The sequence below is a fragment of the Odontesthes bonariensis genome, chromosome 14 (genome assembly GCF_027942865.1).
Source record: "Odontesthes bonariensis isolate fOdoBon6 chromosome 14, fOdoBon6.hap1, whole genome shotgun sequence".
Classification (NCBI taxonomy): Eukaryota; Metazoa; Chordata; class Actinopteri; order Atheriniformes; family Atherinopsidae; genus Odontesthes; species Odontesthes bonariensis.
This window is the reverse complement of record NC_134519.1, coordinates 9,333,969-9,348,545: the sequence shown is the minus strand read 5'-3', so window position 1 is coordinate 9,348,545 and position 14,577 is coordinate 9,333,969. Positions and strand designations below refer to the sequence as shown.

Here is a 14,577-nt window from a genome sequence, read left to right as displayed (position 1 = left end):
TAACTTAAATGCCTAATAACTAAACCAAGTCAACAAAATAAACAAATCACAAAAGCAAAAAGAACTAATGCAGAAATTAAAAGTCTTCCCCTCTAGTTGGTATCACCTAATCTGGGATTGGAGTGGAGTGCTTCGTTTCAGCCCAGTCCAAGCAACTGTGTGGCTGCAGGTGTGGCCGCAGGTGTGGCCATCACACTCCACCTAACAACATCCGACACCACACATGTTTTCTTTCTCAGCAGTCTTGATTTAAGAAAGTTAAGTCTTTAGCGAGGAACTGGTGGGTGTCTCCCTCCACCCTCCAACTTCATTGCCAAGAGGAACTCAAACTGAAACACACACTGCATGTGTATACAGCAAATACAATGTTTATGAAGACCCTGAGAGGAGGGGTTTAAATGTTTCATACCACGTCTGCTGAGAACGCTGTAAAACAACAGCAGCTCACTGACGGAGTCTGAAGATGTGTGCAAACCAGTCTGGAAACAGATGTTTGACTCCCGGTCTGTTTGTGTTTTCACTGTGAGTTGTTTTGTCAAACCTTTTTCAGGCAACAGAACCAACTGCCAATGCTTATTTTCTCCAGTATCCTTTTTTTTTGTTTTTTCTCACACATAAACAATTGGATCTGGAAACTTTGGACACTGACACAGTTTTTATTTAAGCAGTTTTCAAAATATTTACGTAAGTTAGTTTCTTATTGCAGTCTGAGGATGAACTGTTTCCATAGAAATATTGAAGACAACTTGATGGTTAGATCATAAAATGGCACCTCATTTATTGAATGTAAGCTACTCAGTGGGTTAGATGCTGAAAAAGAAGAGTGAGGATAGCTGAGTGAGTCATTGACCTCTCATTGACTCCCTGCTCAAATGAAAGGCTGTAGCCTTTCTGAATAAAAATGAAATATTACTTTATTAATCTCCAAATGAAAATGATATTGTTGCGGTATGATAGTGAATGATTGAGGATTTAAAATAAATGAATAACAAACACTCACTGTGGAGAGTAATTGCTGTGGACAGGAATGAGCCTCGGTTACTGATCCTTACTATAGAGAAGCTGAAGAAGCCTCTGGCTGAAGATACTTTCTGTTTTTTATCACTATGTTGTGTAGAATATGTGTAGTGTTGTCCTACTTTGGTTATATAGCACCACTTTACAACAAAAGTCTTTTCTTTTCTGCCTCTTTGGGCTCTATTTGGCTCTATTGTGAGGAAACATGGGATATCTTTCTATGCAGATGACTGCCAAATTTATATCCCTTTAAAGCGTAATAGCTTTTACTCTATCCATCCTGTATTAGAATGCCTCAATGACATCAAGATGTGGATGTCACTGAACTTTTTAAGCTTTAATGAAAAAAAAATATATATAAAATATGTATAAAATGTACGGTTACAAATTTAGGAGGGATCATGGACTGATTTCAAACTTAACAAGCAAATCAGCACTGTTGTACAGAAAAGTTTCTTTCATTTAAGGCAGATAACAAAGCTAAAGCCTGGTCTGACACGGCAAGACTTTGAAAAGGTGAATCATGTTTTAATTACAACTTATCTGGACTACAGGAACGCTCTTTATGTTGGGGTTAGTTGAATTACTCTTTCACACCTTCAGCTTGTCCAGAACGCTGCTGCTCGTAAAATTCTCCTTATAGTATCTAAATGTCTGAATAGTCTGTCCCCAAGATCTGTTGATCACCTGACCTAAGAGTCGATCGGGCTTTTGCAATAATCGCTCCCAAATTTCGGAAAAAGTTGCCTTAAGATGTTAGGCAAGTTCATTCTCTCTGTTTTTAAATCTATTTTAAAATCACACTTGTTGTCTTTAACCTTTACCCCAATGTGAGTTTTTGAACTCTTATATCAAGTTGTTTTACTTATTCTGCCATTTTATGTTTGCTTTTATACGTCTCTTAATGTTCGTGTTTTATGTATGCTTTTAAATTTATATTTGATTGTACAACACTTTGAGTCAACTGTGTTGTTTTAAATTTGCTTTATAAATAAAGTTGGATTGGATTTGATCGGAAAAGTCTTTTAAAAGCACTTTACAAAGAGAAAACTCAACGGATCCCATATGATCAACCACTTAGCAACATGCAAGCTGGAGGAGTGCAACAATCATAAAAATATTAAGTTTTGCATTTCTTACACAAATGTTTGCAAAGCTATACAATAAATGGTTTGGATTTTAACTTTTTTTTGTTGTTGTTCTTGCACATATGTGGCTTACATTTCGTTAAGGCTTGCTTGAATGCATCCATGTATATCCATATAATGACTGCTCGCGTGGCTCATTAAGCTACTATAACTAGCAAGCTAACTGCTAAGAAATTAGCAACACCTGCTAACACTACTCAGTGACAGAATAGCATTAGCAGAGAAAAAAAATACTCGATTCACTCTGTTTGTTTACATATTAACCTGTTTATTCTGTGTGGCATTGTGTTCTAAGGACTGTAAATTGTATGAAGTTAAGTTCTATAACTAAGGAGCTAATTGCTAACATATTAGCAACACCTGCTAACACTACTTAGAGACTGAGTAGTATTGGCATAAAGAAAGTATTGCCACTTCTAACAAGAGTTTAGTCTGTACTAAAATTCAATGTCTCTTTCTATGTCCATGCTCCTTATTACTATCACATTACATGCACATTATTACTATCAAGCATAAAAACAAACAAAAAAATATTAATATCTTGTGTGTATCCAAAGCATATAAATCCTTGCTGCCATAAACTTTAAACGCCATAAAGCCAAATCCATATGGGTGACATACTTCTTCATTGCACTCAGTTACATTACAGTTTATTTTCAGTACGAAGTGTTTTGTAGGTAATAGTTAGCTTTATTTTGAGTCATGCTATCATAAGAGCAACTTTGTGTGATGTATTTTTTACCTCTGTTCCAGTGACGATTGCTTAAAAAATCCTTTTGCTGTTGTAAGACACAATCAAGCAACTTTTTACAATTAAAAAAAAACTTTTTAACACCTTTGTAAAGGTCCATGTCTGAACTGAGAATCAATGGACTTGGAGTTGAGGCCAATCACACATTGTCACATCAAGAATATAACTGGATTTGTCAACTTTAAGGAAAATATAAAACGGTGACAGTTTTGTTCTTGGTTGCTCTTTGCTCTTGATTTCTTGTTTTTTCTCACCAATGCTCTGATTATTACTTAAGGTGTCGTCTATTGTAACTGGTAAATAAGACTGATGTGTAAGTATACAAATGTTGCCCATAATTCTGGATGTTTGGTTATCAACAAAAAAGTGTTTGATGAAAATAAATACCTATGCTTTTGTTAAAAAAAGTGCTTTTTTTTAATCACACTCCAGCAGATATTATTCCCTATAAACTTAGAAATGAGAGACGCCTGCTTCCGCTTAATTACAGCAAGACGCTGGTAAAGCCAAGGCCACTTTCTCATAAGCCTGTTGAACGATGAGTCCTGGGAAGCTCACACATCATTAAGACCTATGATAAAAACAACACATGAAACATTTCACTGTTTCATTATTTATCTCATTTTAAGACTTGGTGAGGACCAGATGTCATGTAACTTTCCTGATATGTAGAATCTAAGAATTTGGAGACTCTGAGTTATTTTAAGGCTCGTAGGTACCAGGATGGCTGAGTGGGTAAGGCATTGGATTTAAGATCCAATGGGCAAATGCCCACGTGGGATCAAACCCCTCTCCTGGTAGCAGCAACAAAATCTTTCTGTGTGTCGAAGTTAACCGAGGACACTTTGGCATGTTTGGGGCTTTGGATCCATTCATTGATCCACTGATTGGAAGACAAACTACAGTCTAATTAACAACTGCCCAAAAATTGTCAACCTAAAGCAGAAATACTCACTGCGTGGCTCCTCAAGCTTTAATTGGTGGCTCACACTTGCATAGTAGCTTATAATTTTTTCATTTTTTCAAATAACATACAGCGAATACTGCACAGTGTTAAGTATTTTCATTTAATTTTTAATTAAGGCTTAATGGTGTTTCCTAAAGGGGGCTCTGTTAAACCTGGCAACGCAGCCCACTTAAACCACCGTCACACTTGACCGCAGCGCACGCTAGCTCCTTTAGCCAGCGCGAGATGCAGGCACAATGGCTCGGTTTTTAATTAAAAAAGGGCAAAAACCAGCACAAAAACCATGCTCATCATGAATGTCTCACTATGATTACAACAACAAACTACAAATACAACATGAAGAAAGTCAAGGACATGCATACCAGCTTCCGCTCATCCCAGTATTAAGGTAAATGTGTTCTTAACTGAAAATGTATTGACTGTGTTGTTTTTTTTTTTGAGATGTTATATATGTAGAAATGCATATTTGCAAAAGGGGGCTTTAGTATGTTGTCGTAAAAGTGGCTCTTCCCTTGATTTTGCTCTGCCAATGTGGCTCTTGTGAAAAAAATAGTGAGCATCACTGTCCTAAAGTATCCTTCATAGACGGTCTTGTCAGAAAGAAAATACATCATTAAAACCTACATGTGACCCATTTCACTGTTATATTTTCACCTAATTGTGAGACTTTGGCTGTGTTCGAAACCGCCTACTTTTCCTACTAGTCCTACTTTTTTGAGTTCCCGGATGTACACTAGATGCATACTAGATTCGCCGAAATGTTGAGTATTCATCATGAGGTTACTTGTCACACTCAATCTACCCAAGATGCAACGTAACGTGAAGTTGCCCATCGCCATTTGAACGGTCAAATTCCGTTAACGGGACGAGAGCAGTCAAAATGGCACAACCGGAAGTGCGTTGCTCACTGCGGCTAGCTTTAGTAGCGCCAAATTCGTGGGAAAAATCTTGTAAATAGCCGGTATTTTGTCACATTTTCAACACCTTGGGGGTCTAAATGACTACTTTCTCGTCTGAAAATGTTTCAAATGTTGCTAAAGTTATATATTTACAGAGTTTATAGCTTAAGCGAAATCAGCTTTTCAGGCCGGCTGATTTCGGCTCGGGCAGGAGTGAAGTGCACTGTGTGTAAACGCTCTGCATGCTGTCTGATCGATGAGTATGCCGTTTTCAAGTATGTAGTATGTGGTAGGTGGTTTCGAACACAGCCTTTGTGATGCCCAGATCATTAGCCAGTCACAGGAACCAGGATGGCCGAGTGGTTAAGGCGTTGGACTTAAGATCCAATGGGCAAATGCCCACGTGGGTTCAAACCCCACTCCTGGTAGCAGCAACCAATGGTAATCTTACGAAGTGGTGTCTGTGTGTGGATGTCCATGGTTGCCTTCCATTTCAAATCAGCCAGGACTGCCAAAAACCCATTACAATGTTTCAGTTTAAAGCTGGTTTTATGTAACCTGACTCACGTCATCTGACTGCGTTCACCAACTACACGCGAGGGCGTTCCCTTTCCTCACACAACCATCTGAGGAGCCTGGGAGTCATATGTGTTTCGTCCGATTAGAAAATAATCAGAGCAAATCATTAATCGCTGGTTGGGACTTTGGATGAATGGGCGCAATGGCCATTCATGCTCCAGAGGGCGGGAGTCAGGTAAGCTCTGAGCTACGTCACGGGTTGAGTCATTGGCAGTGGCTGCAGTGGCGTGTCAGTCAAGATGACGGACAGATTCTTCATCCAATCACATGCACGTGTTTTAGAAAAAATAGCCCCATTTGAAATCATGTCGGTTGTGGACTCGTCCCAGATGGTATGCGAATACCAGAGGGTGGGAGTCAGGTAAGTTTTTATGACCCTCTTACACCAAACGACTGAGATCACTGGATCATGCCGCAGCCCGATTTCGTTGTGACTCTTGAAAGCTGCTTTGTAACACCAAAAAACAGCTTACGGACATGTTAACAAGGCTAAAGATGTCAGATTTCAGCAGAAAAGTTGTTAATCCTGGCACTAGGTTTTCACTCTTCACAGATTGTCGTGTGCTGTGTTCCTAGTACTTCAGTTGACAATATTAAGAGGTGTTTTGTGCTGTTAGTTGTTCTAAAATATCTGAAGAGCTCTGCCGGCATGTTGAAGCAGGATTATTCATAAAAAGTAAAACTCGAGTCACTGAGCTCTCCAGTTTCTCTGTTAAATGAAGCTGACACAGCAACGACTTCCCCCATCAACAATCACCATACACTTACATTCATGTGTGTTCCTTCTAACTGTACAGGGAGAGGACACACATCCTTCAGTGCTGACATTTCTGATGGCTGTTGGCATCCCAGAGTTGAGATCAATGTGAAAAGCAGTGGAGCATCCAGGAGCAGGGGGTGTCAGAGTGATTGAAGAGCCACTTAACCTCTGCCTGTTTAAACGCTCAGACACCCGAGGATTTCAGATGATTCGGCTTCCTCAGATCACTAATCCCTAATCCATTCATTTAAATCTCCTCTTATTGGTTGTGATCAGAGACCAGATGTGAGGCTGATAAGTGGCATCTCAAGCATCAGCGTTGATATCAAAAATTCACATTAAAACATCATTATGTTCAAATAACGTCTACAGCCAACTAAAAATAAAATGAGGTCTCATCTGCAGTGAGTGTAGTTTATCTTGAATGTGTTTTTGCAGGATAAGTTGCACAGAAGTTCGGCTCAGTCTCTTGATCTTTTCTGTCAGCCAGTCATTTTCAATATTTTCAGGTTGTAAAGTATAAAAATGTTCGATTTTAAGGATCTATGTTGACAGGATTCTTTGCAAACACTGCACCGGTGACGACCTTTAGTTTTTTTGTGGAGGCTTTTACCATTGAGGGAGACTGACTTAACATTTAAAGACTGACATTCAGGTTATTTTTCAGTTGAGAAAGCATTCTTGGTCCAAATCTGTTGGTCTGCTGGAGCCTTTGTGTGTAGAATTTACATGTTGATCCTGTATCCGCATTATCGGTTATGTTCAATTCCTCTAGTCTCAAAAGCAAAAGTAAACTGGCCATCAGCGTGTTTGATAGTCAGTCTCCCTGAATACGAGCAAACATCCATCCATCCATCCATTATCTATACCGCTGAATCCGTCCATCGGGTCGCGGGCGGGCTGGAGCCTATCCCAGCAGTCAATGGGCGAGAGGCGGGGTACACCCTGGACAGGCCGCCAGTCCATCGCAGGGCCACATAGAGACAAATGAGACAAACAACCATACACGCTCACACTCACTCCTAAGGACTACGAGCAAACAGTATAGAGTAAAATAAATCCTGCGTCTCCTGTGTTGATGAAGGATGTATTGAAGAATTCATTAGGATTTAGGAAAAACATGAGGGATCCACTGAAAACACACTGATTCACACTTATTTTCAAATATTCGTTCTATATTCATTTTGGACCTTTTCTCCTTTTCAGTACACGCTGATTAGCGATCAGTTTAGTATCTTAACCGAGGACACTTTGGCATGTTTGGGGCTTTGGATCCATCCATCGATCCGCTGATTGGAAGACAAACTACAATCTAATCAACAACTGCCCAAAAATTGTCAACCTAAAGTATCCTTCATAGACGGTCTTGTCAGAAAACTTTGTTAGGCCCTGAATCACTGTCTAGTTATGTACGGGGTGCCAGGATGGCCGAGTGGTTAAGGCGTTGGACTTAAGATCCAATGGGCAAATGGCCTCGTGGGTTCAAACCCCACTCCTGGTAAAATTTTGAACAATGGTAATATTACAAAAGAGTCTTTGTGTGTGTAGTTTGCATGGTTTCATCCCATTTCAAACCAGATTGTACAAACAAGAATCAGAAACGGTGCCGATCTCTCTGGGCCCCGTTTATTTAGAATGAGCCGAAGTGTTCTGACCAATTCTATACTTTGGAAATCTCTTGACTTGATCTCTTGATCCCACCCAAAGAGACAGACACATGGCTTTTTTACCTTCTCCAATTAACCTAACATGTATGTCTTTGAAATGTGTAAAAAAAAAACACATAAATGTGGACACAGAAAAACACCAGCAGGCAACACCTTGCAAGTGACTAAACTAATGTAAGTCACTAAATATGAGTTCAATCACACCAATAAGGTTTGACTTCAGTTTATAGATAAGCTCCTGCAATGCTGACATATTCTACCAGGAGTGGGGTTTGAATGCCATATGAGTGAAGTCTGTCCATTTTACTTTTATTATGCTTTTCTCAATGTAGAGGTTAAACTAAGATCGTATTTATTATCTTTGTCTTATACCATGGGAAAAATATGCGTGAGAACTATTAATCAAGTCAGCATGGGGGCCCACTAAGATGGTTTCTACATAGGGCCAGGAATTTCGTGCTACGCCCCTGTGTGAAGCTGTTGGTGTATAATGGTGTAGGTGTCTGGGATGAGCGTTGAAGGATGGGTAAAATGTTGCCCTGTGATACAATACTGAAAAAAAAACAGTAAACAAAAGCTTTCAAAGAATAAAATATAACATTAAAGGCGGGGTAGGTGTTCTTTTTCTGGAGCATTTTTTTTACATATTGCTTGAAATACTCTTCACACCCCATTGCAACCAATTAATTAAAAGTTTTGACACAAAAAATGGAAAGTTTTAGTGGCATCTAGAACGAACAATCCAGGAAAAACACTATCCAATCATACTGAACGGACCGTTAACGATGATTGGATTCTGATGCGTCTATCAAACTGCAATCTGCTCCCCCCCCCCCCGTGCGCGTACCCTTCTTCGTGAACGAATTACGCATCCAGAAGCTTGGCAGGAAGCTAAACTAGAGCCAGCTTGGCTAGCACCTAGCATTATTAACCGTATAGTTAGCATATACTAAATACTAAATACTAAATAGGGCAATGATCGATGCTTGCTGTCAGAACAGCGCTCGTGCACCTTCGTGCTCGTGAACAAGCATTGCGCGTTCATGTACACTAGAGGCGTGGCTTCGGGGGGAAAGTCTGAAGAAATGGGTTGGGACTTTTGACCTGTATGTTTTTAAAATGCAGCTTCACTGGACTCAAAATCCAGGATCTCCTACCCTACCTTTAAGGGAGCAAAATGTTCAAAATGTAAATCCTCACAATACATCCGGATTAAGTGAAACAACACGTGTCAAACATAGCTGAATAAGCCTCAGTTAATAAGAAAGAGCTCGTGGAAATCACCGAATGAATGCGAGATGGTTGAGTTTCATCACAAGTTGGGTATACTATGTTTGCAAAGATGTAACCGTCTTTCAACGTCCCAACCAATATTTGAATGCTTTATCTAACAATTACAAGGAATTACAGCCTTTTATTGGAAATTAATAAAGATATGTATGTTTCCCTTTTAGAGTTTCTAAAGAAAAACTGTACATGGCAGATATGATGTCTACAGGAGAAGAAAGGGCCAACAACTAGATGATGTCATTAAAAGGGCATAAAAACAGTCAAATATTGGGAGAATAATGCAAAATCCTAGATATAACATTTCTGTCATTTCATTCAACCCTATAGTTGACGATTACGCAGCAATGACAACAACTAGCACAAATAACTGCGATGATATGATTGTTATTAATCATAACTGAACAGAGATTGTACTCAGTTGTGAGGTGAACATTGCCTGCCAACAATTAGAGCTTAAATGTCTTCTTTGAATGTAGTTTTCTGTGTTTTCATTTATGGGTGGACAAGTCAGCTTTGTCCATAAGTCCCTTCAACAGAGAGCGGGGAAATCACAGTAAAATAAAAATTACAGCCCTAATACTTCCATCATTTTTCATCTGTTGTTTTGGCTCATTAGATCTACCGCTGGCTTTTACACCACATTCCATTTTGATCCCTTTGCTGCATTAAATCCCTCAATTATTCACCACCACTCGTCAACGGCCATGTAAACAGCAGCTCTAAAAGCTGTAATTTACCACCACATCCAGCTGAATTAGTGGCTGCTCCGAGGAGTTTAGTTTCAGGGGGACAAATCTGCATCTTGATGAGAGCAGCTGAAGCAGGCAGAGAGGGTTTTTGGGCTGTTTGTAATGATGGTGTAATTATACTGACAAGATGATGTCGTAATCGTGTAAGAAAGCTGGATTGTTGCTCATGTATGTCATCAGCAGACAGCGCCGTTGTAATTTCTACAAAATAATAAAGGACTGAAAGGGAGTCAGTCAAATAGCTACAGATAACTTGTATGATGGTAAAAGCTTAAAATAGACAGCGCTGCTGCTCCCATTGACCGTCGGATAATTATTAATCATGTAATTACTCAAAGTACAACATGGAAATATTTCTTGATCTCCTAATCCCTGATTCAAACCAATCACCAACTTTATAGCCATCCCAATTCGCTAGCTAAGCAACTATAACTGTAACTGTGTTTCTTTTCTAATGGTTCTTAGAGGTTGGTTTACTAAGATGAGCAGTGGAGGGCGCTGCTGTTGCAACTGAAACTTTGTGACGCCCAGATGAATGGTAACTAACAGGTACCAGGATGGCCGAGTGGTTAAGGCGTTGGACTTAAGATCCAATGGGCAAATGCCCTCGTGGGTTCAAACCCCACTCCTGGTAGAATGTTTAACAATGGTAATTTTTCTGACCAATTCAATACTTTGGAAATCTCTTGACTGTTAGATCTCAAAGTACAATGTGGAAATATTTCTTGATCTCCTAATCTCTGATTCAAGCAATCACCAACTTCTAATGGTTCTTAGAGGTTGGTTTACCAAGATGAGCAGTAGAGGGCACTGCTGCTGCAACTGGAACCACAGAAGAAGAAGATTCACATGTGTAAAGCGTAAAATACAACTGCTGTTAATTGCGCATATGCATGTTTATCATCGCTGCCCCGTGTGTCTTGTGTTCATTTGGTGAAGTTTAGTATCTTAACCGAGGACACTTTGGCATGTTTGGGGCTTTTGGGGCGATCCACTGATTGGAAGACAAACTACAAACTAATCAACAACTGCCCAAAAATTGTCAACCTAAAGTATCCTTCATAGACGGTCTCACAGAAAGAAAATACATCAGTAAAACCTACATGTGACCCATTTCACTGTTATATACACCTTTAATGTCTATATGATAGAATAAAACAACACACTGGCATTTGTGTCTATGACCATAACACAAGCACACATAAAATTAAGACCACTGGACTCCAAAACTCTTCCTGTTTGTGGGACATTTTCCCAACTCGCTGCTAAATGAATTCAACAGTTGACTTAATGAAACTGAATACAACATTGGTCTATAGGGCTCATGTGACACTTCCAAGCCTCCTGTTATGTATGAAGAGAAAAACTGAAAAGTTGGTTTAGTCTGTGAAATCCTCTTTTTTTCAGAACAGCACAGAGGTCCATCTCGTTAAATAGCATTCAGAGTCTCTATGGTTTAGTTTGAAGTGTCTATGTACTGTATTGCCTTGTTATTCTGCCAGGGATAACAGATCTCATTACTCATAGCAGGCCTCCGGGAATCATCCAGCCCTCCCACAGATTAAAGTTTGAGCTGCTTTGGTGTAATTAGGTGGCGGTTTGTCCTCCTAATTATCAGCCTGCGCGTTGGAGAAAGCAGTCGGTCCACTATCACTCCCTGCCTCTTGTCTTTCATTCATTAGCTGACGCTTCAATAAAAACACTTCTTTTCATCCATACAGTGCGTGGGCTTTTTACTCGAGTAATTTGAAACAGGAGCCCTAATCAAACAGCTCATTACGACAGATTAAGATAAACGTCAACAGGCCCGACCTTATTTGGGGAGAGTGTTTAAGAAGGTGTATAAATGGACAGACGAAAACATGAACGACTGAGAATTGCGGGTACCAGGATGGCCGAGTGGTTAAGGCGTTGGACTTAAGATCCAATGGGTAAATACCCACGTGGGTTCAAACCCCACTCCTGGTAACAAAGTTAGACACCTGCTGTTTTACGGGCGCCCATGGCTTAGTGAGTCGTCCAATAACCAGAAAGTTGGTGCTTCCATTCCCACTCAAAAAGGTTTGTGAAACTGACCGCTTTCAGTCCACCTCCTTGCCACAACCCGGTACCCTTGAGCAAAGCACCATACCCCAGTGGTGCTCTGTCTCTATGAGTGTGTCAACAGGTGCCAATCTGGATGTGTTAAAAGCCGAGTACAAATTTTGTGTGTATTGCATGTATGCATGACAATAAATATGATCTTAATCTTAAAAATTTGCCAGAACAATGACAGATGCTGTAGAAATATAACAGGGGCACCGAATATTCAGTGACGAAGCAGCTATATCCTTATTTTTGTGACATTTAAATCTCTACCACGAAGACCACGAAGGCGAAGTAGCTCACATCAAGTTTACAGAGAAGGTTGTCTGGATTGTGCTTGGTTTGCGCCACCTTCCTCTTCCTCACAGCCCTCCACCTGCCTGATAAGAGCGTTCAGAGGTTAGTTCATTTTATCGAGGCAGTGAGGAAGCTGGGTCATAATAACTGATACGTATCAGGACAAACACCGACTCCCCTGTGTGTGGATTCAGACACACAGGAGAGGCTGGGGATGAGTGTGAGGATAATACATGTTGTCTGCTGGCAGCCATGTTTAAAAAGTTGTCCCCCTCTGCAGCTATTTCTGCGGCTAAGATTAGCTCTATTTCTCTGGGGGCTGATCTTTTTCTATTAGAGATTAAGAAGGAGAGGTGGGACGAGTCAAGGTGCTCTTAAACCGAAGTGAGAGCGTATCTGATAAACATTCTCAGCAGACTTGAAGGAGTCTTACTCCATCTGTCAATGTTCTCCTCCTTTTTCTGTCCATCTTCTTTCCTCCATCAACCTCTTCAGTCTGTTTTCCTGCTTGTCAAACAGAGAGAGTGCCGATGTGAAATTTAACATTTCATTCATCAGACGCTCCTGCTCCTGTCCCAGGTAAGGCTGGAAAAAAAAGGGCTAAATACAAGAAGAATTGGAGGAATCAAGGTCAGTGTGTGTTTTGGTCATTGGATTGAATGAATTTTAATGGCCGGGTGAAAAAAATCATTTCGTAATAAGGGTTCCAGAGACACTTTACTGTGTAAAATTAGTTCTTATTAAAGGGATAATTCCACTCTTTTGAAGCGAATTGACATCCGAGGTACCAGGATGGCCGAGTGGTTAAGGCGTTGGACTTAAGATCCAATGGGCAAATGCCCTCGTGGGTTCAAACCCCACTCCTGGTAGATTATTTAACAATGGTAATCTTACAAAAGAGTGTTTGTGTGTGGAGTTTGCATGGTTTCCTCCCATCTCAAACCATATCATACAAACAAGAGTCAGTAACTTGGCCCTGATTTATTTAGAATGGGCCAATGTTCTGACCAATTCAACACTCTGGAAATCTCTTGACTGTTAGATCTCAAAGTACAACGTGGAAATATTTTTAAGTATACAATGTCATACAGCTTCATGTCAAAAGAGGCGAACTGTCCCTTTAAATGGTTAGGTAACATTCGGTGCTCTGCCCTACCCAAACCATTCGGCCTCTACGACGCAGACCTGTGGACACCTCTCTGAGGTGGGAGGGGCTTACGAGGTCAATTCGCTTTCATAAGCCGCCACTTCTGCTCTGAAAATAGGGTAAAAAAAACGGGTTGTTTTTTGTGTTTGTATTTTACTCGTTTATTTTTTTTGTTCTGCAAACAATAAAACCAAAATAAAGCCAACGGTTAAAAGGACAAAACGCCTCACTATTCATTTTCATTTTAAAACGAAAAAAAAACAATAAAAACTATTTTTTTCTGTTTTTTAATACTCGCCTCTGAACGGGTAATGCAATACATACACTGACTGAATCACTTTGTTGGTTCCTTGGAGGTGTGTGTTACTAATTATAATTATCTTTATATGGAAACCTTTTAGTGTCAAATGTTGTTTATTTTCACAACAATTTTATTCAAATGTAAAAGAAAAGGTAAGAAACTACATCCAGAATACACATTTATTTCTTCAAGATTACTTCTTCAAGCAAGTCCTGGCCAAGAACGCAGCATTAGACAAAATATCGACGTGGAAGTTTCAACGTAATGACCAATTTCAAATGTTTTCAAAATGTGCCGCTAGGAAAAATAAAATAAAAGCATCCGTACCAACTAAAACCAACATATTTTGCTTCTGGTTTTAAAATAATAATAATATATTTGAAGGTCATTCCAGACATAAGGAGATATGAAGGCATAGAAGGATAGTTTTACCCAGCTCTTAGTGCACCCTGGGAAGGTTTAAAGAGGTTTTGTTGTAAACCAAGTATCACACTGGCTGGTGTGATGTGACAGGAGGCTGGAAATGTAAGATAGTAATCTTAAATTACAGAAAGCCATCCTTTCTTTTTTTTTTAGAAAGGATACAGATAAGTTTATAGATAATATCACTAAAGTCTAACATAGACTGAAAGAAACGCTGAACTATTTTCTTTCTGGCAGCAAATGGTAAAAATGTTTGTATTTTTATTAATATATAGTAGAAACTGTAGACTATACATATTATATATGGTCTTTTCAAGGATTTTCCTGACGACACCAGTGTCCCGGTCAGTGGGTTAATCTCATGTTTTTTGGTTGTGGCTTCCTTACTTTGGATTTGTGAATTCAAGTTTTCCGTGTGACTTGATTCAGTTTATGTTCGATCTTTGTTGCATCTCCTGTATTCGTGTTTTATTTCCTCAGTTTGTTCAGTGTTCTTA

The 14,577-nt window shown here is 39.6% G+C and overlaps 6 non-coding genes across 6 annotated transcripts; all 6 read left to right on the top strand.

Annotated features, from left to right (window-relative positions):
- The first annotated feature begins 3,633 nt into the window (after positions 1-3,633).
- On the top strand, positions 3,634-3,716 carry trnal-uaa (transfer RNA leucine (anticodon UAA)). Its single transcript has one exon. It is a non-coding gene; the product is annotated as a tRNA-Leu (tRNA).
- Positions 3,717-5,127: 1,411 nt separating this feature from the next.
- Positions 5,128-5,210, top strand: trnal-uaa (transfer RNA leucine (anticodon UAA)). Its single transcript has one exon. It is a non-coding gene; the product is annotated as a tRNA-Leu (tRNA).
- A 2,329-nt stretch (positions 5,211-7,539) lies between these two features.
- trnal-uaa (transfer RNA leucine (anticodon UAA)) lies at positions 7,540-7,622 on the top strand. The gene has a single exon. It is a non-coding gene; the product is annotated as a tRNA-Leu (tRNA).
- A 2,756-nt stretch (positions 7,623-10,378) lies between these two features.
- On the top strand, positions 10,379-10,461 carry trnal-uaa (transfer RNA leucine (anticodon UAA)). Its single transcript has one exon. It is a non-coding gene; the product is annotated as a tRNA-Leu (tRNA).
- A 1,251-nt stretch (positions 10,462-11,712) lies between these two features.
- Positions 11,713-11,795, top strand: trnal-uaa (transfer RNA leucine (anticodon UAA)). The gene has a single exon. It is a non-coding gene; the product is annotated as a tRNA-Leu (tRNA).
- Positions 11,796-12,995: 1,200 nt separating this feature from the next.
- Positions 12,996-13,078, top strand: trnal-uaa (transfer RNA leucine (anticodon UAA)). Its single transcript has one exon. It is a non-coding gene; the product is annotated as a tRNA-Leu (tRNA).
- The last annotated feature ends 1,499 nt before the right edge of the window (positions 13,079-14,577 follow it).